Here is a 25,290-nt window from a genome sequence, read left to right on the forward strand (position 1 = left end):
GTTGTCCCACATGGGGCTCACAGTCTTAAACCCCATTTTACAGATGAGGTGACTGAGACACACTTCACAGTGAAGTGACACAATAGACAAGTGGCACAGCAGAATTAGAACTCACAACCTCTGATCCCAAGCCTGTGCTCTGTGAGCCCCATGTGGCACAGGGACTATGTCCCACTTAATTTTGAACCTGCCCCAGCGCTTTGAGCAGTGTCTGACACATAGTAAGCACTTAACAAATACTATATTTTTTATAAAGAAGCCACTCGCAGGCATAGTCGGAGCAAACAGGTTCCGCGCCCGCCCCTTGGGAACTGAAAACAAGAAAAGCAAACTTGCTGGAACTTCGGGAATGCTTTCGTCTTCGCCAAATCAAATAAGAGTTTAAAAATAGATGCACGGATCAAAGCTGCAATTCAAACTTTTGGGAGAAACAACTCAGCAGCAGCCAGGGATCGAACCTGGTATCTCTCGCGGGGGAGGTTCGGATCCGATCACCAATCAATCGATCAATCGTATTCAATGAGCGGTTAACGCGTGTAGAGCAGGCAGACAGGCAGTGCCCGGCACATAGTAAGCTTAACAAATGCATCGTTATTATACGCCGAATAACTCGAAATGTCTTTTCTGAAATGGGAAAGATGGAGAAATGATTATTTTAATAAAGGTATGATATGGAAAATATCATTGGAGAATGTTGAAAATCCTTAATCTTTATTGTAAAATATATAATTTGGCATTTCTGTTGAACTTGGGGAGCGGCTTGTGAGCTTGGTATGGGCAGGAATGGGAAGCAGCGTGGCTCAGTGGAAAGAGCCCGGGCTTGGGAGTCAGAGGTCATGGGTTCGAATCCCGACTCTGCCACTTGTCAGCTGTGTGACTGTGGGCGAGTCACTTCGCTTCTCTGTGCCTCAGTTCCCTCATCTGCAAAATGGGGATGAAGACTGTGAGCCTCACGTGGGACAATCTGATTCCCCTGTATCTACCCCAGCGCTTAGAAGTAGCTCAGAGAAGCAGCGTGGCGCAGTGGAAAGAGCATGGGCTTTGGAGTCAGGGCTCATGAGTTCGAATCCCAGCTCTGCCACTTGTCAGCTGTGTGACTGTGGGCGAGTCACTTAACTTCTCTGTGCCTCAGTTCCCTCAGCTGTAAAATGGGGATGAAGACTGGGAGCCCCACGTGGGACAACCTGATTCCCCTGTGTTTACCCCAGCACTTAGAACAGTACTCTGCACATAGTAAGTGCTTAACAAATACCAACATTATTATTATTATTAAGTGCTCTGCACATAGTAAGCGCTTAACAATTACCAACATTATTATCTACTTCTGTTGAATTGTACTCTCCCAAGCGCTTAGTACAGTGCTCTGCACATAAGTAAGGGCTCAATAAATACCACTGATTGGTCGATTGATGTTTTCTTGCTGCATCCTATGAACAGACCGGGAGTTTTAATTTTGGTGAGGTTGTCAAGTCAGCTTCTTTGAAATTAATTAGCCAGTAGTACAGACAGCCGATCTGAACCATTCAGGCTAAAGCAGATTAGCCTTTCTTCCCTTTTCCTTTAGCTTCTTTAGAAGAGTAGCTTTGTTTTGGTGGAATTGTTCTGCAGTGCAATTGCGTACACTGCCTTACTGATAAGTCCCTAAAGGGGAATTTTGGAAGAGATGATGCTTTCAGCCGAGATTTCAGGATACGGTACAAGAAGGGGCCTAGATTTTTTTTAGATCTCAACGAAGCTCTCTTGCATCATCTTTGTTGTTCGTGTTCCGATGACACATGCCAAATGCGTGAACATTGCAAGAGTAGAAAGTGAGCCGGAGGAAAACATTTGTTGTTTGCATTTGACAAATCCCCGGGAATTGTCTCTAGAGATACCAATCTCTAGACTGTAAGATGCTCTCTAGACTATGAGCTCCTTGTGGGCTTACCAACTCCGTGTCTGTGTCTACCATCTCTGTTGATAAGCACTCCCAAGCACTTAGTACAGTGCTCTGCACACAGTAAGCACTCAGTAAATACCACCGATTGATTGAAAACCAATCAATAGTAGAAGCAATGTGGCCTAGTGGAGGCCTGGGAGTTAGAAGGACTAGGTTCTAATCCCTGCTCCATCACTTCATTTCTCTGGGCCTCAGTTATCCCATCTGTAAAATGGGAATTAATACTCTGAGCCTCACGTGGGACAGGCGCTGTGTCCAACCTGATTAGCTTATTCATTCAATAGTATTTACTGAGCGCTTACTATGTGCAGAGCACCGTACTAAGAGCTTGGAATGTACATTTCGGCAACAGAGACAATCCCTGCCCAATAACGGGATGATAATCCCCGTTTTCCAGATGAGGTAACTGAGGCGCAGAGCAGTTAAGTGGTTTGCTCAAGGTCACTCAGCAGACAAGTTGGGGAGCCAAGATTAGAACCCATATCCTCTGACTCCCAAGCCCGTCCTCTCTCCACTAAGCCATGCTGTTTCTCTGCAGCCATGCATGTACCATGCAATTACCGTGCGTACGTCTATACCAATAGTTATGCAGTTGCTCATCCTACTCAAAGAACACAGCGTCGATGAGGTTCATTTACAGCAGAAAAAGTTCATTTACAGCAGAAAAACCCAGGGGGTGGCTCACTGTCCCAACCTTGACACTCTGCACACACAAAGACTGTCCTATTGTTGTACTGTGGGTTGGTGCTGGTGACTTGGGCGCATAAATGCTCCAACTGTTCCCCTCCTTCATTCATTCAATAGTATTTATTGAGCGCTTACTATATGCAGAGCACTGTACTGAGCACTTGGAATGTACATATCGGCAATAGAGACAGTCCCTGCCCATTGATGGGCTTACAGTGTCTCAGAAGCAGCAGCTTCTTGGATGTGTTGCTCACTAGGAAGGCCAGTGCCTTAAATAATGATAATAATAATAATAATGGTATTTCTTAAGCGCTTACTATAAGCCAGGCACTGTTCTAAGAGCTGGCGTAGATACAAGATAATCGGATTGGACACAGTCCCTGTCCCACATAGTGCTCACGGTCTTAATCCCCATTTTACAGATGAGGGAACTGAGGCACAGAGAAATTAAGTGACTTGGTCAAGCTCATACAGCAGACTCATGGGGGAGCGAGGATTAAAACCCATGACCTTCTGACTCCCAGGCCCATGTTCTACCCACTAGAGCGCTTAGTACAGTTCTCTGCACACAGTAAGTGCTCAGTAAATATGATTGAAGGATTGATTGATTGAATGAATGAATAAGCCTAGAGAACTTGGCCCAATTCGCCCTTTCCTAGGAAAGGTCCCGATGGTGGAAGTGATGACTGGATGGTGGATTGGAGCAAATTAATTATGGCTAGGCTGCTGTCAGTGCCACTTTTTAGAGTCCTGCTCGGGACAACCTTCCATGACTTTATGAGCGCCTTAAAATACTTATTCGAAGCAGAGTAACCGGCGGATAGATCACAGGCCTTGGAGTCAGAAGGACCCGGGTTCTAATCCCAGCTCCGCCACGTGTCTGCTGTGTAAACTTGCACAAGTCACGCCTCCAGTTACCTCATCTGTAAAATGAGGATTAAGACTGTAAACACCACGTTGGACGTGGACTGTGTCTAACCTGATTAGATCGCATTGACCCCAGCTCTTAGTTCGGGGTCTGGCACATAGTAAGCACTTACTAAATACCATTAAAAAAAATGTACATAACCATCTGAATTTATTTTACTGTCTACCCCCCACACCCCCAGTCTCTATAGAGAAGCAGCATGGCCTAGTGGAAAGAGCACGGGTCTGGGAGTCAGAGAATGCGCGTTCTAATCCCAGCTCTGCCACACCTCTGCTGTGTGATCTTGGGCAAGCCACTGAACTTCTCTGTGCCTTAGTTACCTTACCTGTAAAATGGATATTAAGACTGTGAGCCCCATGTGGGTCAGGGATTGTGTCCAATCTAATTAATTACCTTGTATTTACCCCACTGTTTGGAACAGTGCTGGTACACTGTAAGCACTTAAATACCACAATTATTATTATTATTGAAAACACCTTATGGGCAGGGATCATGTTTACCTACCCTATTGTACTGAACTCTCTCAAGCACTCCTCGAGGGGAGGGGTCGTGCCTACCGACTTTATTATCTTGTACTCTCCTAAGCGCTTAGTACGGTGCTCTCCATGCAGGAAACACTCAATATTAGGAAGCAGTGCAGTCTAATGGAAAGAACACACGCCTAAGTATTAGAGGACCTGAGTTCTAATCCCGGTTCTGCCACTCATCTGCTGTGTGACCTTGGACAAGTCACTTGACTTCTCTGTGCCTCAGTTATCTCATCTATAAAATGGGGATTAGGACTGTGAGCCACACTTGTGACATGGATTGTATGAAATATTTTATCTACCCCAGCACTTAGTACAGTGCCTGGTACATAAGTGCTTAACAAATGCCATTTAAAAATAAATTAACTGATTGATTGGGAAGGGATTCCCCACCCCCGGCACCCATGTGAGGTTGGGATGTTTTTAACTTATTTTCTTCTCAATATGAACCCTATGGATAGTTTTCTACGGCTATGGTTATAGAAGGGAAATAAAACAGATGCAACCCTCTGTTACAGATACAAGGCTAGAAAACTCAGAAGGTTTGTCCTGGTGAGTGGTCATCGTGTCACTATCTGCTGTGGTATTGTGTCAAGAAAAATAGAAAATCATGAAACGGCGCTTCTTAGAAATATCTGGCATATCTATTAGAGAAGCAGCGTGGGCCAGTGGAAAGAGCACAGGCTTGGGAATCAGAGATCATGGGTTTGAATCCCGGCTCTGACACTTGTCAGCTGTGTGACTGTGGGCAAGTCACTTCACTTCTCTGTGCCTCGGTTACCTCACCTGTAAAATTGGGATTAAGACTGTGAAGCTCACGCGGGAGAACCTGTTTATCCTGTATCTCCCCCAGCGCTTAGAACAGTGCTCTGCACATAGTAAGCGCTTAACAAATACCAACATTTCTGTTTTATTTATCCCTCTCTTTTTACCTATGTCCTAGAATTCAAGCTTCAAGCACTATGGAATGTCAAGAGCTCCGTGGGCAAACTCTAGTTCGAGCAAATCGGGATAGCAAACACGTACACCCTGGCAGAATTTGGTTCAGAGTCTGCCCACAGGAAGACAGAACTCTTCCTTAAGCGTATTGCTCTGTCTTGATTTCTGTGCTACACAGGGACCGATATTACAGGCTATAAATTTATTAATTGATTGATTTAGACAGGTCCTTAGGCCAAGCCCTTCTCTGTCCAATCAATCCCTACAGTTCAATCAGGAGAAAGCTTGATTGAACAGCATCTTGTGACCTGCAGGTCTAGGACCTTAGACTCTTCTCCAGGAGAGGAGTGAATTCCACAGACGCCAATCTTCCAAGGAAAATATCTCGGTGCAGAGGAGGTGAGTTTCGGTTTAAGACGATTTCAAAAAATGAGTACAAGAAATGTTCTAAGCCACCAAAAATTTTGAAAGTTTTCTTTTTCCTGGATTTCACACAGAATGTGCATTTGCATCATTTGCATTTTTCAAAAACTGAAAGGGATGTAACAGCAGCACCTGTCATGCTGCCATAAAAGATTCCTTAGGGTGGTGAGCAGTATCATACTATTGTGGAACTTCATTTTAAAAGTGAGCTTTTAATATCCCAAGTGGATGAGTTTTAAAATTTTACTAGGATTATTTAATACTAGAATTATTTTAATGAGTACTTATTTTTAAATGGATTATGATTCTAATGCCATTTAAATTAATTTTTAGACATTCTTCTGTATTATTGAAGAAGCAATAATAGTCCCTGAAAGGAGGAGTGTTATGATGTCCTTAAAAAGGACATGAAATAGTTGTATAGTGCTTGGCTAGGATTGAGAATGAGGATTCAACCAGGAACTTCTGGTCATTCTGTTCTTTGGATATTTATGGGATAATATTATAGGATCGAGTATTATGGTTATGGCTACATTTTCTATTATTTTTAGAAAAAATATCTGAAACGATACTAATTCTGTACATCAGGACGTAACCAGACTCTAGCCAATTTCTGATGTCCAAACCTTGCACGCTATCTCAGCGGTGTTGAATTTGCACCTAAAATTACCTCTAATCAGAATCCTTCCTATAAAATGGGGGCACTAACTGGCTTTAAAAATCATATTATGGAAAGAGCATGGCAGGGGCAGGCAGGAGACCTGAATTCTATTTCCAGCTCTGCCCGTTGGGCATATCACTTAACTTCTCTGTGCCTCAGTTTCCTCATCTGTAAAATGGGAATAAAATGTCTGTTCTTAGGTGAGCCTTGTGTGAGGCAGGGACTGTGTATGATCTAATTATCGTTCATCTACCTCAGTGAAATTCTCAGGCACCTTGCCTCCTCCTACTTTACCTCTCTGATTTCCTACTACAACCCAGTCCTCACACTTTGCTCCTCTAATGCCAACCTACTCACTAAACCTCCATCTCATCTATCTCACTGCCGACCCCACGCCCACCTCCTGCCTCTGGCCTGGAACTCGCTCCCCTTCGCATCTGACAGACTATCACTTTCAAAGCCTCATTAATTCATTCAATTATATTTATCGAGTGCTAACTGTGTGCAGAGGACTGTACTGAGCGGTTGGAATGTACAATTCGGCAACAGATAGAGACGATCCCTGCTCAACAACGGGCTCACAGTCTAATTGAAAGAATATCTCCTCCAAGAGCCTTGCTCCACCTGAGCCCTCATTTCCTCTTCTCCCATTCCCTTCTGTGTCACCCTCATATTTGGATTTGCACCATTTATTCACCCTGTCCTCAACCCCACAGCGCTCATGTACATATCTGTAATTATTTCTTTTTAATAATGTCTGTCTCCCACTCTAGACTGTAAGCTCCTTGCGGACAGGGAACGTGTCTACCGACTCAGTTACTTTGCACTCTCCCAAGAGCTTAATACGGTGCTCTGCACACAGTAGTTGCAATGTTCTTCCATCAGTCAATCAATCAATAGTATTTATTGAGCACCTCCTGTGTGCAGAGCACTGTCCTCAGCACTTGAAAGAGTAGAGCAGAGTTGGTAGATATTAATAATAATTATGGTTTTTATTAAGCACTTTCCGTGTTCCAGACACTGTCATAGATAAGGTCTCTGCCCACAAGGGCCTTACAGGCTAGATGGGGAGACAGACATTATTATAAGTAGTTGTTGAACAATCTTAAAAATCAATATAGCTGATTCTAGGGTTTCTTTGATTCCAGAATTTCACTTGCTGAATGTGTTCCTCATGGGGTTCATCTCCCCAAGGGGTCATAGTGTAGGAACCATTGAAAAGGGGCTCCTGGTGATCCCCGGTTATGGAAGTTGGGGTCCTCAGAACAGAGCTCAGCTCCTCTCTGGAGCAAATATATCCGTTGGTGAGAACAGACCAGTCAAAATCAATGGGCTACTCACTGACACGACAGACAGTAGACCGCTAGAGATTGCAGTGGTTAAAATGGTCTGGTATCAAGGAAGCTCTGTAAAAAGCACTTTAGTACTACAGCCAAGATCGGCTTAAGGAAAACATCTGTTGCCAGGTTTAAGGCAAATCTTGTCCTGTGGTACAACTGACAAGGTGCATTAACTTTTAAAGGCCTAATTTTTTACGGCCATAGCAGCGTTCCTCTAAGCACTTGGAAATTCTTGGATCAGAAAGGTCACTTAGTCCAATGTACCTGTTTTCCTTGGTGTTTATCCCCGCTTCCACCAGAACTGTCCCAAATAATTATTGGAATAGTTGGTTTCATCCATTGTATTCCTCCTGCTGCTTTATGTCTTGGAAGATGCACTAAGTGGAAATGCTTGGAATTCCCTTATTTGGCTTTTACTTCCCATTGCATATTTTTGCAATTCAAAAGGTTAGGGAAACAGAAACCTGACAGGAGACATAAAACCAGAACTAATTTCATTTCAGTTAATAGCTATTGATCACAGCTCCAACAAATAGTGTATGTCTCCCCTTACAAAATGACAGCCTCCCACGGAAGTCTTCATACGTAGAAACGAGCCAGGAACGGATCCATAAATAGAAGCAGATTAAGGAGGGAAGAAGGACCGGGCTTCTAATTCAGGCTCCTCCACTTGACTGTTGTGTGACCTTAGGTAAGTCACTTCACTTCTCTGTGCCTCGGTTACCTCATCTGTAAAATGGGGACTAAGACTCTGAACCCCAAGTGGGACACGTGTCCAACTTGATCAGCTTGTGTCTACCCCCAGTACTTGGTACGGTGCCTGGCACATAGTAAGCACTTAACCAATACCATATAATAAAATGAATATGAGCAACCAGAACCTATCATTTAAGAGATTAATAGAAAGGACCCCTCATGCTAGACTCTCCTTGTTACCGTTCACCGGAAGGATTCAAACTGGAAAAGCCTGAGGCCACACAGTCTCACCTTTCCCTTTCTGCTGAAGCCTCCACTACACTTATAGGGAGCTTAATTATATCAATTTATTAACATAAAGCTTTAGAAGATTCAGTCATCAAACAGCAAATTTTCAACACCCAAAGATCGCTCAACAGCTACTTAGGTCCTTGTGGGCAGGAAACAGTGCTTAGAACAGTGCTTGGCACACAGTAAGCACTGAACAAACACCATCATTATTATTATTATTACTGTTATAAAACATGTCTACCAACTCCATTGTACTCTCTCCAGAGCTTAATACAGTGAAGAGCCATGCTTAGAGAAGCAGCGTGGCTCCGTGGAAAGAGCCCGGGCTTGGGAGACAGAGGTAATGGGTTCGAATCCCAGCTCTGCCACTTGTCAGCTGACTGTGGGCGTGTCACTTAACTTCTCTGTGCTTCAGCTACTTCATCTGTAAAATGGGGATTAAGACTGTGAGCCTCACATGGGACAACCTGTTTACCCTCTATCTACCCCAGTGCTTAGAACAGTGCTCTGCACATAGTAAGCACTTAACAAATACCAACATTACAGTGCTCTGCATAGAGTAAGTGCTCAATAAGTACTATTGATTGATTAAAGAATATAAACAGAGACTTTCCTGGGCTAGATCAATGGTCCTTCCAGCCCAGTGTAGCATCTCTGACTCCGGTAGTCAAAAATGTGATGTTTGTCCTCTGAGACATTCGTTCTCATGATTTGAAATGTACGCTCTAACATCCTTAACTTTTTCTGCTATTAGGCCTACTGTGGGCCTCTCCCACACTGGTCTTCACGCTGGAAGATGAACCCAACCTCTTTCTTCAAGAAGCCTTTAATCTAATTGAGGTGTTCAGGTAGGCAAACATATAATCAACTTAAATATACACAGAAAAATACAGTAATTACAAGAGGAAATTGAGGCCCCGGGATGAATCAGGGATTGTTTTAGTCCAGTGGAGAAGGATAGGGTTAGGTAGAGAAAGATTCCTGAAGGAGGAGGGCATAGGGATAAGGCAGATGGGAATAGGGAGGTTGAACCATGCATTTAGAACAACTGGGGCAAAGGCTTGGAGACAAAAAAGGAAGGAGAAGGTGTGGGTGGGTGACTCTGAAAAGTCAGCCTGGCTGGATTAGCAGGAGGGATCTGACTATAATAGGAAACAAGTAGGGTGGAGTTGACTGAGAAGGCAATGGTCAGATGTTTGCCTTTGATCCCAAAGATCCTGGAAAGACACTGGAAGGTTGGGAGGAGTAGTGCGGCAGGTTGGAATGGAGGCACAGGAAACGATTGGAGCTTTCCAGTGTAGACTATTTTGAGTGGCTTGATAGTCTGAAGGCCCTTGATAATGGAATCCTGGATCATCTTACACTCTTCTTGCTGCTAAGGTAGGATTAGTTCCAGTTACTGAGCATTTCAAATGACATCAAACCATAGCAGTGCCATTAATGGGTACAACCAATGGTCCATTTAGCAGAGTATTAAGTCTACGACAGTGGCAACAGGATGCCTGAAGGTATAAGGGCTTGTTAAGCGCTTACTATGTGCCAAACACTGTTCTAAGAGTTGGGGTAGATTCAAGGTAGTCAGGTTGGGTACAGTCCCTGTCCCACATTGGGCCCATGCTTGTAATCCCCATTTTACAGATGAGGTAACTGAGGCCCAGAGAAGTGAAGGCCCTAGGTAACACAGCAGACATGTGGCGGAGCCGGAGTTAGAACCCATGAACTTCTACCAGGCACTTTTTCTATCCACTAAGCCACGCTGCTTCCCTACCCCACTGCCCCCCTCATCTTTGGCCCCTTGATTCCCAGCTCTCTAGCCCCTTTTCCTGGGTCATCCCCCCAATCTCATTTCCCTATTCTCACAAGCGTTCCTCTGAAATCTCAACTCTACCCCTCATTTTTTGACTGGGCTTACCCCGCTTCTTCTTCCCCCTCCTGACACCCTGGGGCTTGGCCTATTCTCCCTCTTCAATGACACTTTTTGATCACTTACTGTGTGCAGAGCACTGTACTAAGCACTTCAGAGAGTACAATAAAATAGTTAGCCAACACAGTTCCTGCCCACAAGGAGCTAACGGACTAGAGGAGGAGATGGCCATTAAATTTCAGGGAAATGGGAGTCAGTCAATCAATGGCATTTAATAATAATAATGATAATAATGATGGTATTTGTTAAGTGCTATGTGCCAGGCACTTTACTAAGTGCTGGAGTTGATACAAGCACATCGAGTTGGACGCAATCTCTGTCTCACGAGGGACTCACAATGTGGTGGTTGTCCTTCCTGGTATTTCTAGTGGTGGTTGTGAACTGTCAAACTTCCCTAATTTCCCCCTCTCCATCTCTAACTTTGCCTCTAGCAACTTTAGATGTACCTCTTGTCCATGAATTTAACCAAGCCCTCTCTAACCTATTGATATTGTTGCCCTGCTCGATGCCCTGTTATTGAATTCCAGATGATAGTCACCCTAGGAGTTGCTAGGGAGAAGAATGGATTGAAAGATGAACCTTAGATACACGTCAAAAGCACCACTCTCCTTTTTCCCATCTCCAGTGAGGTTTTGTCCCTCCTCTTGAAATTATTATGGTATTTGTTTTTCCTTTCTAAAAACGTCGGGCCAACCCTGTCCCCTCTTGTCACCACTGCCGGAACAACAGTGGCTGAGTGAGGAAAACCTTTTCCATCTCCCTGATGGAGCAAAAACCATGCCAGGAATTTATTATCATTATTGTGGTATTTGTTGAGCGCTTACTATGTGCCAGGCACCATATCTACTCCAGTGCTTAGAACAGTGCCTGCCAAATAGTAAGCACTTAACAAATACCAGAATTATTATTATTATTGTCATATATGGAGTACTTGCAACTGCTTTGCAGAAAGCTTTATGTTTTTTTTTTTACAAGTTTAAGGTGTGTTTATTAGTAGTAATTATTACATTAATAGCAACTTCTAGGCCATTAAACCAGTTGCTAGAGTTGCCTTAGCCCCTAGGGCTATCATTTGAGTCCACTCAGCCTGCGCAGCTTCCTGAAAACATGGCTTTTATTACCTAAGTGCAGTTGTATGTTATTACCAGCCTCACAAGCCACAGGGAGCTATAAAAGCTTTCTAATAATCTAACAACCCACAGCTAGAGGAAAAACTCCTTTCGGCAGGTTAAAACTAGGAAGTCCATTCAGAATTCCTAAAGCAACACCAAACTGAACCACTAGGAACCTATGATTTGAAGAGAGTCTGCTCAAAACGGGCAAAAAATCTGAATATTTAGTGAGTGTTTGTGTCAGCTTTGGCAGGTGACTAGAAATTAGGAATAAAGTTACGCTGCCCATTTCAACCTCTCTCACTGACTTTGTGATACTGGGCTGAAGGCTTGACTACTTCTGAACACAGCTTCCGCTACTGTGAAAGGGAAACGATTCCTTTGACTTGTTGAAATGTGCTGTGGATTTCTCGAGTGACAAGTACTCCAGAATTAACTGCGACGATGACTCTGTGCACGTTGCACAGGAATAGCACACACCCTGAGGAAAACTGAGGAGTCTTTGGTAGGCTGACACCATAGGCTAGGTGTCATATTTTACTCAGTGGTAGAAAGAGTACCATACTACCCATATGATCCGTTTTCCCAGGAGAGAAATAGATCTCTCCTGATCTATTTTTTTAATTAACAGTAAAATTAAATTGATAAAAGACATACTAAAATGTTTGTTGCATTTTTATTTTATTGATTTTTTTTACTGACTGTTCAGAAGGAAATTTAGAATGTAAGCTCCAAGTTGTCGGAGATTCTGTTACAAGTGTTAGTTCTGTATAGGGCTGAATGTTCAGCCAGTCGATAGCATTCATTGAGTACCTACTCTGTGCAGAACACTGGACTAAGCACTTGGGAGAGTACTTTAGAGTTAGTAGACATGATCCCCACCTTCTGACATATTATGAAGTGATGACACTCAATAAATGCTGAGCTACAACAACTCTGAAGGAACCAACTTCTTGAGTTATTTCATTGCTCTACAGGTCTGAGTAGGAAAAATATTGCTGGTGTAATTGAATAGCAACATCTGGGAGAAAGTTTCATCACCTACTAGCTGAGTATTAAAAGAGTCCCTCAAAGATCACACATTCAGGGGAAGTATTATTCTAAATTTATCATAAAAAAAATATTTTTAGACTCTGCAAAGCCAGCAACCAGCTCCCGATCACATGCCAGGGCGCCCTGGTTATCAGCAAGTTAGCCAGGGTAAAGAAACTAGAACAGAGTGACAAAGAGAAAGGTCTAGTTTATTTTACAATGGGACTTTGAGTTTTTTAAGGTACTGCGAACCAGGTTTCCATTAAATGGTCAAGAGTTTCACCTTGGGGGACTAAACCTGTGATCCCATTTCTTATCTTGTCTTCAAAAACTTCACTTGAAGCCAAAGAAAGACTGGCTTTTGACTGGCTTCCCTAATTTTTCAGTCTCCATCCCTAGCTTTGCCTCTAGCAACTTTTGACGGAACTCTTATCCATTAATTTATCCAAGTTTTCTCAAGCCTATTGATATTTTTGCCCTGCCCCACACCTGTTTTATTGAATTCCAGATGATAGTCGCTCCAGGAGTTGCTAGGGAGAAGAATGGATTGAAAGATAAACGTGACAACAGCAGCACTCTCCTCTTTCCCATCTCCAGTGAGGTTTTGCCCCTCCTCTTGAGATTATTATGGTACTTGTTTTTCCCTTCTAAGGTATAGCTCTCTGGAGATCTAGATATTTATAGAGGGAGGATGTCTACGGACCAGACCCTGGCAATCCACAGGCAGATCTTGTGGCTTGGGAGTCAGAGGGCGTGGGTTCTAATCCTGGCTCTGCCACTTGTCTGCTTTGTGACCTTGAGCAAGTCACTTCACTTCTCTGTGCCTCAGTTACCAAATTTGCAAAAATGGGGATTAAAAAATGTGAGCCCCACTTGGGACAATTTCATTACCCTGTATCTACCCCAGAGTTTAAAACAGTGCTCTGCACATAGTAAGCGCTTAACATATACCATATGTATTATTTTTCTGCAGTTGAACCACTTGGGCCCAGGTCAAGACCTTTCTAGACCAAGACTCCCTTTGTGTTTCACGGTCATTAGCAGTGGCCCTTGGGGATCTAGTTGTGTCTCATATCCCTGGTCAACAACAGACTGGACGAGTAGAGGTTTTCCCTCTCCCCATCCCCTGCCAGAAAGTTAGGGAGTTGGGAATTGAATTGAACCCCTAGACTGAACACACAGTGAGCTGGTGGTTACTTCATGGTATCCCTCTATGGTGGAGAAGAGGGACACCATGAAGTAGTTTCATTTCCTGAGATTCTTAGGATTTTTTAAAAAACGGTATTTGTTAAATGCTTCCTATGTCCCAGCCACTGTTCTAAGCACTGAGGTAGATAGATACAAGGTATTCAGGTTGGACACCATCCATGTGCCTCATGGAGCTCACAGTCTTAATCCCCATTTTACAGATGAGGTAACTGAGGGACAGAGAAGTTAAGTGACTTGCTCAAGGTCACACAGCCTGACAAGTGGTGGAGCCTGGATTAGAACCCATAGCCATTGGGCCGGCATGACTCTCAGCCACTTGAGAAGCAGCGTGGCTCAGTGGAAAGAGGCCGGGCTTGGGAGTCAAAGGTCATGGGTTCTAATCCCGGCTCTGCCGCTTGCCAGCTGTGTGACTTTGGGCAAGTCACTTCACTTCTCTGGGCCTCAGTGACTTCATCTGTCAAATGGGGATTAGAACCGTGAGCCCCAGGTGGGACAACCTGATCACCCTGTATCGCCCCAGTGCTTAGAACAGTGCTTTGCAGATAGTAAGCATTTAACGAATACCACCATTATTATCACTGAAGAGATCAAAGCAACCATGGGGGTCCCTGGAAGGTAGATACACTTGGCCTCTGACTGGCAAGGTCGGAGGTGGAAAAGAGGAGAAAACATAATCCGGTACAGGCTAACCCACTTTGAATTGATGTTGAGAATCGGCTCAGGATCCGCAGAGAGATACTGCAGGATCTTTGTGCAGAGCCCCTGAACCTTTTGAGGAAGAGTCGACAAGGCAGAAGCCTCTTGGAACTGTAAATAGAGAAGCTTTCTGCTCCTTAGCTCCCACAACCCGCCGTTTTCCCAGTGCTCCTTGGTTGCATCACTGGGAGAGGTGCTGGATTCTCTGCACCCCGGGACAGTTGACCCCAGGGGTTAGCATTGGGAAGACCGATTTAGATTTTTGGCATGTTGAGCTGCGAATCAATCCAAGGCCATAGGCTAATTCCGTGTAAGCTTAAAAGTTGTTACTAGTTCAACAGGCTGTCTGAACAGTCATCTGACGCCCAATGTCAGGTTTGAGTCATGCTGAAGATGACTAAGGGAAATGAAGTATGAAAATGACTTCCCTGAATTTCTTGTTTACCGCTAACGGACTGTCTGTGCTTGAAAGACTGTTCCGTGCACTCGAGTTTTGTTTATTTCCATTATATTTTCCCTCTTCTCCTAAATTTTAGTTTTTTCTAATGACATCAAGAAGGAGCCTCAAAATTTAGCTGAAGACAAGAGAATTCTCAAAGAATGTGTCATTTAAAATGCATTTCTTAATTGATCTTGCTAGTGCTTGGCACATAGTAAGCGCTTAACTAATACCATAATTAGTATTTGCTCTGTTCTCTGCTAATAAAAAGAAATTGGCAGGGGAGTTAGGTTCAAAGGTGAAAATGTCTCAACACAATTTACAATTTTGGTGCATCAGAAATCTCCCCAAAACTGATTCTGATGTTCAGAGGACATGTTTTTCTAGTTATTTTACAACTCCCCCCACAACGCCCCCCCCACCCCCGCCAAACATCTGAAGACTTGAGCTAATTTGTTACTTTAAGGCTATTTTTCCTATTTTAACCACGTAAAAAACTTTTTTTAACAATAGTTTTTAAAACAGTTCATGCACTATATTTATTTAAACTACTAGGAAATCGTCCCAGTTCACTTTTGCATTTCCTGTCTTTTTAGATATTTTAGAGGAACAAAGGAAAAGATCCTCTTAACTTTACCAAGTCGTCCTGGGGTATATGAAGCTCAGAGGGAGAGATCTTATGGTAACTGACTACTTTGTTCCTGGAAATTCAATTCCCTAAGCTGTCTCTGAAAATAGGTTTATGAAATATAGCTTTGCCACTTGTTAACTTGATCAAATACAGAAATTGAAGTTACGAGGCCTCCTCTATGTTTTCTTATTCTGTTAAGAGAGTCAATTTTTTATAATTACCATATTTCAGTTTCTACCCTATTATGATGATTGTTTCCAAAATAGATTTTAAAGTTGTAATTAAGGTTGGAGGTTGTGGGGTGGTGATGGTGATGGTGATGTGTGTATGTGGAAATGAACAGGAGAAAGACCAGGAGATCAGCTAGTGTAAGCGCCTTCAGTCAAGGGTATTTATTAAGCGCTTACTAGGTGCAAAGCACTGTACTAAGAGCTTGGAACAGTATACGACACCTGAATCGGACAGGTTCACTGCCCAAATGAGCTTATGGTCTAGAGGAGTTTGCAGGGAACATGCCACTTCTTTGTTTTTGAATTTCCCAAGGGCTCAGTACAGTGCATTGCACCAAGAGGTTGCTTAACAAATATGTTTGGGAATTTTTAATGGAGGAGAGTATGGTTACTGCTAGAGATGAGTTAAAATGACTAATGTGGAGAAGAAATTCCTGGAGATTTATACAGAACCAACACTCAAAAAGAGCAGATTCTGCTGGAAGAGTGAGGCAGCGGGACGAAGGGCAAATCAACATTATGGGTCAGACGTCCTCCAATGAAGCAAATTTCTTCCATAAGATTACTGATACGGGGTGGGCAGTTGTCCCACTGTGAAATGGCAGACTGTGGCTTCTCTTCTCCCAAAATGACATTTCCTGTGAGGTTCTGAGGTTGTTGTCACTTCCCCTCTCCCAAGTAAAATCTCTAGTCCTCTCTCTTCCCCACTCCACTGGAAAAGGGTTTCTACTGGAGTCCACGTTGGTTGTTCCTACTGGGCCTGTCCGATTGGGCATTAAGGTCAGAGATAATAATGTTGGTATTTGTTAAGTGCTTACTATGTGCAGAGCACTGTTCTAAGCGCTGGGGTGGATACAGGGGAATGAGGTTGTCCCACGTGAGGCTCACAGTCTTCACCCCCATTTTACAGATGAGGGAATTTGGGTCTGTGGTGGAGGATGGGTTAGTAATGAGAGAAGTAGACTGTGGGGGAAATGGTCTGGCTGCCTCCGGCCTTCAAGTCAGCAAGGATTTAGAGAGTGTCCTGGCCTCCTGTTACTTTAAGTTGCGATGGCTTTCAGTCAAACGATGGGATTTAACAAGCATCTGCAGTGCGCAGAGCACTGTACTAAACACTTGGGAGAGTACGATGCAATAGAGTTGGTAGACATGACCCCCACCCTCAATAAGCTTACCGTCCAGAGGTTTAAGAACAACGATATCCTCTCTGTTTTCCCCGCTTTTTCTCTCCAAGTCCATTTTCGGCGGTGGAGTGTTAGGAAGAGAAGCTAACCGGGGCAGCCTCCTTGAGGAAAAGGGGCAAAGGACGTTACCAATCAGGATAATACCTGTGGTATTTGTTATGCTCTTACTGCGTGCCAAGCACTAAGTGCCGGGGCAGGTAGAAGATAATCGGGCCGCCCACAGTCCCTGTCCCACGTTGGGCTCACAGTCTTAACCCCCCTTTTACAGATGAGGGAACTGAGGCACAGAGACTTACCCAAGGTCACACAGCAGGCAAGTGGCAGAGTCAGGATGAGAACCCAGATCCTGATGACTCTCAGGCCCGCGGTCCACCCACTAGACCACCCTGCTTCTTCGAGGATTAGGGAACGGGAGGGCCCGACCCCATCTTCGCCCCAACTCCCCTGTCTTGGCCCAGCTAAGGTAGGCATGCTCGGGAAGGCCAGGGCGATTTGGAGTGCAGCTAGAGAGCAAACAGGTGAAACATCTCCCCTCCTCATGACCGCAAGCTCTTTGCGGTCTGCCACTTGTCTGCTGTGTGGTCTTGGGTAAGTCACTTAACTTCTCTGTGCCTCGGTCACCTCATCTGTTAAATGGGGATCGAGACTGTGATCCCCAAGCGGGTCGGCGACCGTGTCCAAACCCGATTTGCTCGTTTATATCCACCCCAGTGCTTAGTCTGGTGCTTGGCACATAGAAAGTGCTTAACTTTTTAAGGGGGGGGAGGGGGAGGAGGGGAGGGGAGGGGGAAGGAGGGGATGGGGGAGAGGGGAGGGAGGGGATGGGGGAGGGGATGGGGGAGGGGAGGGTGGAGAGGGGAGGGAAGGGAGGGTAGAGGGAGGGTGGAGAGGGGAGAGGGGAAGGGAGGGGAGGGGGAGGGGGGAAGGGAGGGGAGGGGGAGAGGGGAAAGAAGGGAGGGGAAGGGGAAAGGGAGAAGGGAAGGTGGGGAGGGGAGAGAGGGTAGGGGGAAAGGGAGGGGGAGAGGGGAGGGGAAGGGAGGGTGGGGAGGGGGGAAATGGAGGGGGGAAGGGAAGGGGAGAGGGGAGGGTGGGGAGGGGAAGGAGGGTGGGAGGGGGAAAGGGAGGGGAGGGAGAGGAGGGGGGAAATGGAGGGGGAGAGGGGAGAGGGGAAATGGAGGGGAAATGGAGGGGAAGGGGGAGAGGGGAAGGGGAGAGAGAAGGGAGAGAAGGGAGAGAAGGGAGAGAAGGGAGAGAAGGGAGGGAAGGGAGGGAGGGAAGGGAGGGGAGGGAAGGGAGGGAAGGGAGGGAAGGGAGGGAGGGAAGGGAGGGAAGGGAGGGAGGGAAGGGAGGGAGGGAAGGGAGGGAAGGGAGGGAGGGAAGGGAGGGAGGGAGCCCCGGGCCGCGGCTGTGGGTTGTGGGTGGTCGGGCCCCCGGCTCCGCCCCCTGGCCGCCCATTGGCCGTGGCAGCCGTCGCTCAGGGCCGGACCGCGGGCCCTCCTCCCCCCCTTCCCCCCTTCCCCCCTTCCCCCTTCCCCCCTTCCCCCCTTCCCCCCTCCCCGGCCCGGTCCGGTCCTGTCCTGCCGCCCGCCCCCGACCTCCGGGGGGGAACCTGCCGCCCGGACCCCGCTCCCCGCACAACGCCCAGCCCGGCCCCACCCGGCCCGAGAAAGCGGATCGCAGCGGGAGACGGCGGCGCCGTCTGCGCCTCCCCCTTCCCCTCCTCCTCCTCCTCCTCCTCCTCCTCCTCCTCCTCCCGCTGCTGCTGCTGCAGCCTCCCTCCCTCCCTCCCTCCGATGCTGCCCGTAAATCTCCGCCCCGCGGGCCAGAATCGGCTCTCCATCCCTGGGCCTCCCTTTCCCTTTCCTTTTCCCTTTCCCTTTCCCTTTCCCTTTCCGTCCGGCGGAGGATCGGCCTCGTCCATCCCGGGCCCGGGCCCGGGCCCGCGCCGGCCAGGAGGTGGGTGACCCGCCGCGCAAACCCACGCCTTCCCTCTCCTCCACCTTATCTGAACTTTTATTGCGCCAGGTCGGGTATAGAGAGACTATATCTCTCTCTCTGTCGCTAGACGGTACGTATACGTATGCAGTGTGTAGACGTAGATGTGGCCTATACGTATGTAGTGTGTGCATGGGCACGTAGAGTAAAAATGTGCGCGTGTATAGTATGTATGGGCGCGTATATAGTGTGCGTTTGCACGTTTAGACGAGGTACGTGCATGTAGAGTATGTGCGTGTAGCGTATATAGGTGCCTGCGTGTCTATAGTGCCTGCCTGGGCACCTAGAGTAAAGATGTGCGCGTGTATAGTATGCCTGTGCGCGCATGGAGTGTGCGTTTGCATGCTTATAGTGTGTGCGTGTACCGTGTGTATGTGCGTGCAGGTAGATAGTATGTGCCTGCGTAGGGCGTATGGGCGCCTAGATAGTGTATGTATGCATGTGTAGAGTGTGTATGTGCAGGCATGGTATGTGCGTGTATCGCATGTAGGTGCCTGCGTGTTTATAGTGTGTGCGTGTGCCTGTAGAGTAAAAGTGTGTGCGTGCGTAGTATGTCGGTGCGCGTATATAGTGTGTGTATGCATGTTTATAGTAGGTGGGTATAGTATGTGTGTGCATGCATGTATATAGTATGCACGTGCATGTGTAGTGTGTAGGTGCGCGTGTATAGTGACTGTAGGCATGTTTATAGTATGTGCGTGCATGCATGTAGTGTAGATACACGTATACATTGTATGTGTGTGCATGTATATAGTATAAATAAGTGTATATATAGTATGTGTATGCATGTATGTAGTGTATAGTATAGATGCGCGCACACACACACACATATATCTGGTATGAACGTGCATATGTGTTGTATATGTGTGCACATGCATAGTAAATGTATGTGTGTAATGTGTACGTAGAGTGTATTTCATATATACTATGATATATACTCTCTCTCTACACACTATATTCAATTCAGTAGTAGTTATTGAGCGCTTACTAGGTGCAGAGCACTGATATATGCTCTCTCTATACACTATGTTCAATTCGGTAGTATTTATTGAGCACTTACTATATGCAGAGCACTGTACTAAGCGCTTATATATCATATATGCTATGGTATATACTCTATATGTTATATTCAATTCAGTAGTTTTTATTGAGCGCTTACTATGTGCAGAGCACTGTGTTAAGCGCTTATATATCATATATACTATGATATATACTCTCTCTCTGTACACTATATTCAATTCAGTAGTTTTTGTTGAGCACTTACTATGTGCTGAGCCGTGATATATGCTCTCTATATACGCTATATTCAATTCAGTAGTACTTATTGAGCGCTTACTATGTGCAGAGTACTAAGCACTTTTATATAGATCTATCTATCTGTATCCCGCAGGTGATGGGGAGGGTGTTGGTATGAGTGATGGATAATTAATAATAACAGTGAAGATGGTATTTGTTAAACACTTACCGTGTGCCAAGCACTGGTCTCAGCGCTGGGGTAGGTGCAAGCATCAGGTTGGCTTACTTTTATACATACTTTATGATTGTATGTATTTACACCCCCTCTCCCCCCAGAGGTGTTGGTGTGGGTGATGGATAATAAATCCAGCGCTTAGAGCAGTGCTTTGCACATAGTAAGCAATTATTTAACAAATGCCATCATTATTAATAATAATGATGGCATTTGTTAAGGGCTGTGTGCTAAGCAGTGGGGTAGATACAGGTTGGTCCACTTTTATGTATCTACAGCCCCCGCCCCTCCCCTGGAGGTGTTGGGGAGGGCATTGGTGTGGGTGATGGATAATAATAATGATGGTATTTGTTAAGCGCGTACTATGTCACTATGTGCCCAGCACTGTTCTAAGCAGTGGGTTAGATAAGGTAATCAGATTGGCCCACTTTTACACATATATATATATACACATACACCCCCGGAAGTGATAGGGAGGGTGTTGGTGTGGGTGATGAATAATAATACTAATAACAGTTTTGATATTTAAGCGCCTATTATGTGCCAAGCACTGTTCTAACACATGGGGCTCACCGTTTCAATCCCCATTTTACAGATGAGGGAACTAAGGCATGGAGAAGTGAAGTGGTATGTCCCAGGTCACACAGATGGATGTCTGAGCTTCCCAGTCTATCTGTATTTATTAAGTGCCTTCTGTGTGCAGAGCACTCAGCTGCCTCCCAGGTGAATGGGCAGATCTGGGGAGAGAGGAGGATTCTGCATCTTAATAATAATAATAATTGTGGTATCTGTTAAGAGCTTACTGTAGTAAGGGCTGGGGTGGTTACAAGCAAATCGGGTTGGACACAGTCCCTGTCCCACATGGGGTTCACGGTCTCAATCCCCATTTTACAGAAGAGGACACTGAGGCCCAGAGAAGTGAAGTGACTTGCCCAAGGTCACACAGCAGACAAAGTGGCAGAACTGAAATTAGAACCCACAACCTTCTGACTCCCAGGCCCTTGCTCAATCCTCTACATCATGCTGCTTAAGATTCTGCTGGGGACCTGATGTTTATTCAAGTGGCCTGTCACCCACATGATAAGGGGGAAGGGGCTTGTGTTTTGAGACAGTTGAGGGTGAAAGGATGGAAGAGAGGTTTGGAGAAAAGCACTGGGCCAAAGCTTGATCAGATGATATTAATCCGCCGAGGAAACGGCGCCTGTTGATGGGAAACTTCATAAAGATCTCATCTCCCCAAGCGTAACAGCAATTGCTTGCGCAAAGTGTTTTGAAGAAAGTAATGAGCACATTTCAAAACTCATCTGTGGCACCTTTCTTCAAGGGTTCCAGAGCAATATATCCACTCCAAATCTCTCTGTATGTTGCTAGTTGGACCCACTGTACATTTAAGTATAGGAAAGGCAGATAAAGGGAAAGTGACACTCAACCGGTGAGTGCTGGAGTTATAGGTGCAATTTGGGGGCACCCAAGGGATAGACCAAGCCACCACCCCCCAAATTGAAAAAGAGGGAAGAAGTGGCTTTGGAGCCAACATTAATTGCTTTAGAAGACAAAAATTATCCATTCCTCTTAGGAGCAATGGTGTTTTCACTTAAATTTCCTCTTACAGCATATCATTTTGCGACACGTGCAGAATATATGCTAATGAAAGGTTCAAGTTTTTTCTGAACAGACTGAACAGAACAGATCAGGAGATGATAGTTTGTTTAACATTGCTAAGAACTGCCATTTTTGTCCCTCCCAAAAACCCAATCAAGCACACAGTTCTCAATTAGGGAGAAGCAGTGGCTGGGTAAGGATCTCAGGGGCACTCAGTACCCCAGACCGAGATATGAAGTGTACTTTCAGGGCAATGAATAAGTGACTACATTTTCCTGTGTAGACAAGTTTGAAAGCAAAAAAATAAAGCACTTCCTTTTTCTAGTTGCACAGTTAAGAACAGTTCTAATCACTCTTGGTGCAGGCATTTCCTTCGAGTTAATGAGCCCAAGTTCATCTTAAACCTGAACTTTTTCTGCCAGTCTCCAACTTCTGGGAAGTGCCCTAGCTGGAAGTCATTTATGTTTAGTTACTGCTCTCTCTCTCTCTCTCTCTCTCTCTCTCTCTCTCTCTCTCTCTCTCTCTCTCTCTTTATATATATATATGGGAAACTTTATCAGTGATGTGGTGCCTCATTCATTTAGTATGCCTAAAAACTTTTGATTTAATGCTCTGTAAAAATTGAGTTAATTTTTGCAGAAAAGAAATCCATACTTTGGAGCTTTAAATAGATTCTTTTATTTTGGTTGCACTATATGTTGTCTGACTAGACCAGATTTAAAAAGTCCCTTCCTCCAACCTCCTTCCCTCTTTCCCTTCTCTCTTCCCACCCCACATTGTCCCCATTGTCTTCTTTGGACTGAAAGCTTGGTAAATATACTTTTGGGTAACTGATTAAAAAGCCAGAATGTCAATTGCCTGGCAGCTTCGTATTTCTATTTTAGATCCTGAAAGTTACATCTTTTTTGTACTATCAAAAAGCTGGCTTGACTATTAAATTGTGTGTAATTGTAAACCTTTCTCCCTCAAGCCAGGTGTCCATAAGAAGACCTGAGAGAATTGGGACATTTATCTGGATCCCATTATGTTTTCACTTGATCTGCCAATATCATCCAGACTATTACCCCATTTTTTGGCTTGCATTTTTGCCATGGAGTTGTGACCTATGAGACACTTGCAACCTGAATTCTTCTGCCTGAACCGTCCAAATTCCCTTTGGGCTGTGATCTTCAGTAGACATTATTACAGCAGTCTTAGTAAGAAATATGGGGCCTTGGACCCATGATTAACTTCAAAGCGCAAAAAATCCAGTGCTTGTTTAAGTGAGGTCATGAGATGTACATTTGAAGTGAATTGTCTGATATGCAAACAGGAATCTAAAGAGTTTTCAGAGCATTGCTAGTGAATGCCTGGACAAATTAAGGAGAGATGTGTAAGGGAGGTAGAGAAACACTGCAGCACAGGTGATGGCAAGAGGGTCTGGAACTTGGGGGAAGCATCATGGCGCAGACGACCGGAGAAGTCAACCAGCAGCATGGGGTTGGAGGGAGCCAGTAACAGTGGCGGAAGCCTTGGCCAGAGGCCTTAGGGATCTGAGAACCAGTCAGTTATATTTATTGAGCATTTACCGTGTGCAGAGCAGTGTCCTATAAGCTTGGGAGAGTACAACATAACCAAGTTGGTAGACACATTCCCTGCCCACAGTGAGTTTACGGTCCAGAGGTGGAGACAGGCATTAATATAAATAAATACATTACAGATATGTATGTAAGTGCTGTGGGGTTGTGGAGGCTGGTGGGTAAAGGGAGCAAATCAGGGCACCAGAGAAAAGAGTGGGAGAAGGGGAAATGAGGGCTTAGTCAAGGAAAACCCCTTGGAAGAGGGGAATAATGCTTTAACGGGGAGATTAATTGTCCGTCGGATATGAAGAGGGAAGGCCTTCCTGGCCAGAGACAGAACATGGGCGAGAGGTCGGTGGGTAGATAGGTGAGATCGAGGTACAGTGAGTAGGTTGGCATTAGAGGAGTGAAGTGTTTGGGCTGGATCGTGTAGTAGGAAAGCAGTGAAGTGAGGTAGAAGGGGCCACGCTGGTAGAGTGCTTTAAAGCCGATGCTAAGAGCTGAAGTATGACTAATGAGACAAAGGACAGGAAGTCTGGTAGGAGATAATTGAGTTGAACCTGACTAGCTGGCCCAGCTATGAGAGATTCTGAGGCCTTTCCTCTCAGTTGTCCTTCATTATCCCACTCCCTTGTCAATTCTCCTTGAAGCTTCTCAGGACTGACTCTCCCCAGCCCTCAGCAGTAGGATTCTGATTAGTCAGAGATGCCTGTCCCCTATACATGCAGGAATTTCTGAAAACAACCGACTTCCTTGTATTAATGCAGCACGATAAACATTCTTAATAATTAAAATGAAGCAACATTAGGAAGCAAAGTGGTTCCATTAGAGTTCTTACTCCCAATTGGGTAAGAGGTAGCTCATTCTTTTCTTCAGGTGAAATGTCAGAGTGATATTTGGTAGGTATTTTGGGCCACCTCAACTAGCCGGTTTGGGCATTATTTTCAGACTGAGGGCAAGTTGAAAGGCCTGGGTAATTGAGAGAAGTTAGGAAGCAGTTGTTCAAGTGTGACTGTGAAGCAATTGGAAGTTTTGCAAGATAGATTTGTTTAGAAGCAAAGAACATTGCATCAGTGGATTGGTTGACTATAGAAATGAAATTTCCAACCATATGAGACATCTTTAGGTGACTCTAATGGTTCACCAATTGGCTATCATGGTGAAAGTGAGCTTGGCGTGTTCCTCTACCTTTCATGGGAGAGTTTCCCAGGTTCTCAGAATGACTTGTGAGCAAAAGTACTAGTGTCATACCTCCTTATGGTGAGCTGGAGGTCTCTCCTTACATCATAGGGATGTTTGAGGATAAAATGAAGTAACTGATGTGAAAGGGCTGTGGAAAAATAAAAGCACTATTCAAAAAACGAGTTACTCTTATATTTCCCAAAATAAATACTTTGTAGGCATTTGTTTACTACCCAGTTGTCAGGATGACTTTTATATTTAACAATGTTGGTATTTGTTAAGCGCTTACTATGTGCAGAGCACTGTTCTAAGCGCTAGGGTAGATACAGGGTAATCGGGTTGTCCCACGTGAGGCTCACAGTTAATCCCCATTTTACAGATGAGGTAACTGAGGCACAGAGAAGCTAAGTGACTTGCCCACAGTCACACAGCTGACAAGTGGCAAAGTGGGATTCGAACTCATGACCTCTGACTCCCAAGCCCGGGCTCTTTCCACTGAGCCACGCTCCTTCTCTATTTTCTGTCTTTGTGGATGGCATCTGAAAGACCTCAAAGTGATGGATTTGAAAAGACCTCAAAGTGATGGATTTGAATTG

General features: G+C 45.1%; 1 protein-coding gene across 2 annotated transcripts in view; it reads left to right on the top strand.

Annotated features, from left to right (window-relative positions):
- The first annotated feature begins 18,672 nt into the window (after positions 1 to 18,672).
- Positions 18,673 to 25,290, top strand: part of GPD2 (glycerol-3-phosphate dehydrogenase 2) — a 98,508-nt gene continuing 91,890 nt past the window's right edge. Inside the window, exon 1 of one of the 2 annotated variants that reach the window (XM_029071557.2) lies at positions 18,673 to 18,844. The gene's annotated coding sequence lies outside the window, so the exon portion shown is untranslated. Of the gene's footprint in view, positions 18,845 to 18,893; positions 18,957 to 25,290 lie in introns of those variants that run through there. The other variant, XM_029071558.2, reaches the window with a different exon arrangement.

The sequence above is a fragment of the Ornithorhynchus anatinus genome, chromosome 9, assembly GCF_004115215.2.
Source record: "Ornithorhynchus anatinus isolate Pmale09 chromosome 9, mOrnAna1.pri.v4, whole genome shotgun sequence".
NCBI classification, from domain to species: domain Eukaryota; kingdom Metazoa; phylum Chordata; class Mammalia; order Monotremata; family Ornithorhynchidae; genus Ornithorhynchus; species Ornithorhynchus anatinus.